The sequence below is a fragment of the Saccopteryx bilineata genome, chromosome 5 (assembly GCF_036850765.1).
Source record: "Saccopteryx bilineata isolate mSacBil1 chromosome 5, mSacBil1_pri_phased_curated, whole genome shotgun sequence".
In the NCBI taxonomy this organism is placed as follows: domain Eukaryota; kingdom Metazoa; phylum Chordata; class Mammalia; order Chiroptera; family Emballonuridae; genus Saccopteryx; species Saccopteryx bilineata.
This window is the reverse complement of record NC_089494.1, coordinates 204,222,779-204,227,218: the sequence shown is the minus strand read 5'-3', so window position 1 is coordinate 204,227,218 and position 4,440 is coordinate 204,222,779.

Genomic DNA, 4,440 nt, shown 5'->3' with positions numbered 1-4,440 from the left:
CTTACCTGCAGACTTTACCTATATGGACACAAAGATCACCATTGGTTACTCTGGAGTTATTTGTTTTTATAGCTAATGATCCTGCTGTACAGACTATGAGCCTCTCTCTTCCAGCATTCTTACCAGTACATAATTTTTTTTTCTGATTTGCTTGGCTTAGGTGATGGGCCCTTAGCCCTGAGAGAGGAGGCCAGGTCTTTGATAGTCAAACCAGAATCAGTAATATATATATTTTAAGTGAGAGAAGTACAGATAGAGAGACAGACTCCCTTATGCACCCCAACTGGGATCCACTCGGCAACTCCCTTCTGAGGCCAATGCTTGAATCAACTGAGCTATGCTCAGTGCCTGAGGCCAACACTCGGACCAACCAAGCCACTGGCTGTGATAGGGGAAGAGAGAGAGAAGGGGGAGAGGGAGGAGAAGAGAAGCAGATGGTCACCTCTCATGTGTGCCCTGACTGGAGATCAAACCTGGGACGTCCATATGCTGGACTGACGCTCTATCTACTAAGCCAACCAGCCAGGGCCAGAATCAGTAATTTTCAAAAGGGATATGTTCACAAAAGAAAGTAAAGAGCAGATTTATAACAAACATCTTTATTACAACTCCCAAACCTATAACTTCCTTCTATTATCACCATTCTAAGATCCAGACCAATATTCTATCTTCATGAATAGTGCTATTTCAAATCACATGCCCAAAACTTACATCAGGGTTTTTTTTCTATTCCCAACCAAAAATGTGTTTTTTCTTCTTCTGTGTTTTCTGTAATGCCACCACTACCTAAAAAATCATCCATAGCAGAAACAGAAAATCTTAAACTTCTGCTTATTGACTCTATCTTATAACTACTCATGAAATATATATATATATATTTGTTTTCTCTTCTCCAAATTTATTTCTACTACATTAGTTCAGAACTAATTACCTCTAAACTAGAGAATTGCCTGACTGGACTTACCTCCTTCTAATCTTGTTTTCATATTGCTACTTTGTTATCTTCCTAATACACAAATACTGTTTTTTACTTATCTACTTTATCTTGAAATGTGTTGTCTCTCACTCAACAAAAGCAAAAATTAAGCCAAACTAAGCTAGAGTTTTTCAAATGTGTCATTCTATTCTTGCCTGAGTATCTTTGAACACAGAATTTCTTTATACTGAAATAACCTTTCTCTCCTATTTTTAAAACTTATCTCACAAGGTCTATTTTATAAGTAACTTCAACCATGAACCATGTATGTGATTCTATTATTGTGCATATAGAAATTTACTTGTTTATATATGGTCTCTCTCAAGACTGAACTCTTGAGGAAGGAATATTATATATTTTACTAAAGATGTTGAACTTCTTAAGGGTTTGTTGAATGCATGCAGGCAGGATTGAATAAATTAATGAGATAGTAAATTTTAATCTGAAATTATAAAACAATGATTACTACCCAAAAGGTAATAAGGACTTTTATTTTTAGGCACAATTTTTTTTAAACGCCTTAATTTCTGATATTAATAATTTCCATAAGGTTGATAGTTTGTAATATATGTAAATGTTTCAAGCTCTTTCATATCAAAAGTATCATTTGTCTTTGCATGGGAGGTCAAAACAGGTATCATTGCAATTGTTACTCATCTGTGCTTATTTGATGGAGAAACTAAGGAGCAAAGTGATTAGGTGTCCATCCCGAGGTTATGGAGAGTATTTTTGGTAGAATTAGATCAGAGAAATTTCTGCTTCCCTAGTCATTTAAAAGCGTAAATGAGAACTATTTTCCGGGATCAACAGAGAAGGCCAGAGCATCTTATTTTAATCAATTATAAAAGTTCTTCTCCAATCAAAGAAAGGTATTAGTGAAATGAATGAGCATAATTAAATCTAATTTAGTCATGCAAATGAGTTTAATTAAAAGAAATCTACCCTTTAATAACTTCAGGGGGAAATGCAGTTCCTTATGGAGTTTGAAATTTAGTTAAGCTCACAAGACACAATAGCTGAACTGATGAGACCACACTGTTGTAATCTGCTTGTGTAAATATTGACACATGTAGCATTTAGTTTGTCTCACAGTGATAATACTTGCTCTAGGCTTCTGATAAAATCTGGCACTTATAATTATTAAAATATGCTTGTTAAAAATTCTCTTATCCATCACATTAATTCTATGAATGGGACTGCAAATGCATTGACCTCCAAGAAAATTTTTTTTTCCTGAAACTAGAGTTTAAGAAAATGAATATGAATTCAAGACTTATGGAGCCTCTTGCTCTGAAGAAAGCGTGGGACATAAAAGTGAGACTAAGAGACATTGATAAGAGTGTAGTGGTTACGGGGGGAAGGGGGAGAGGGATAGGGAAAGGGGAGGGAGGGGCACAAAGAAAACTAGATAGAAGGTGACAGAGGACAATCTGACTTTAGGTGATGGGTATGCAACATAATTGAATGATAAGATAATCTGGACATGTTATCTTTGAATATATGTATCCTGATTTTGATGTTGCCCCATTAAAAAAATAAAATTGTTAAAAAAAAAGCCATAAAACAGTGTAGCACAGGGCACAGAGAAACAAAAGGTCCCTGTCCTGAGGATGCTTACAGTCTAAGGTCTGCAAGGTCTTCTGTCTGTAATGAGTTCAGGCAGAATTGCTCAGAATGAAAGTATAAACCTTGATGCCATAAGAGAGGATGAAACAAAATTCCATGGGACAACAGAAAATGGAACATTTTTATGGAATGACTAGGAAGAAGCAGAAAACTTTTCACCAACACAGGAGAATTTGAGCTGGCCTTAGATTTAGATGAGATTTTTAATCGCAGAAAATGGCATCATACACAGAACATTATAGGCAGAACATTCAGAAAAAGATCCAAAAGAAGAAAAAGTCCATGCTTTGTTGAGAGCTTTTATTAATCTGGGGAGTTTAAATTATAGGCCACATAAAAAAAAATTAGAAAATGAGCCTCCACAGCAAGCCAGACAGGAGTTTTGAATGCTATGTTTAGTGTCAGGACATTTAGCTGTAGACAGTGAAGAAGTGGTAAAGGTCTTGAACAAAGAAGTAGAATCCCTAGAATTGTCATTTATAATGAAACCTCTGATCACAAATAGAAAGAATAGGGACAAAGTAATTTTGTAGAATGTGTTGAGTAATTAGAATGAGAGATGAAGAGGCTCTGGTTTAGAGCAGTGGCAATGAGAATATAAAAGAAGGAACAGAGTTGCAGGTCTTTAACAGCCTTTGAATTTTAACTTGGGTGTTAGCATGAAGAGTGATGCTCTGAACTAAACTAAGGAGGAGGAGGATAGAGAGAGAGAGAGAGAGAGAGAGAGAGAGAGAGAGAGAGAGAGAGAGAGAGAAAGAGAGAGAGATGCCCAGTAAAACCCACTCACACCACCATCTCATTTAAAATGCCACTCCCTGCCTCTCTCAAACCCCTGACTATAGTCTATTTTTTTCTTTTCCTTGCTTTTATCATACTATATAATTAACTTCTTTTACTTAGGTATATTGTTTTCTTCTTAAATATAAGCTTCATAGAGAGGCAGGGATATTTTGCTTTATTGTTTACTAGTAAACCTTAAAGTATGCCACAAAGTATATGTGTCTTAAATATCTAGCACATAGTAGATGCTTGAAAAGTATTTTTTTTAAATACTTTATTTATTCATTTTAGAGAGGAGAGAGAGAGAGAGAGAGAGAGAAGGGAGGAGCAGGAAGCATCAACTCCCATATGTGCCTTGACCAGGCAAGCCCAGGGTTTTGAACCAGCAACCTCAGCATTCCAGGTTGTCTCTTAATCCACTGTGCCACCATAGGTCAGGCGAAAAGTATTTTCTGAATAAACTGTGAGAAATTATAATTTTGCAACCAAGTTGTAAAGAGCTAGAATTTAAAAACATAGCTTGCAAGACCCTGTGCAATTTATTCCTGTTCACTGATAGTTGCCAGAGGGGAGGGAAATGAGGGAACTGGTGCAAAAGGTGAAGAGATTAAGAAGTACAAGTTGATAGTTACAAAATAGATATGGGAGATAAAGGACACTCACAGAATATAGTAAAAAATATTATAATGACTATATATGGTGCCAGATGGGTGTTGCAAATATCAGGGGGAACACTGAAAAAAATATTATTGTATAACCACAATGTTATACACCTGAAACTCAGACAGAACAATATTAAATGTAAGATGTAATTGAAATATAAAACTTAAATAAATAATGTTCTGGTTCTGAACAGTTATATCCATGTCACCTTTGCTTACTGTAGATATACAAAATTAAGAACTCACTCTCTTTAACAACACCTATAGTTCAAAAACAATATGTCTTCAAGTTACTTTTATCATTAGTGTTACAAATACAATCTTGTCTTGGCCCATGCAATGAAACAAATAAATGTAGAATAAAAAATATAATTAAAAAACCCGCTCAACTTGTCA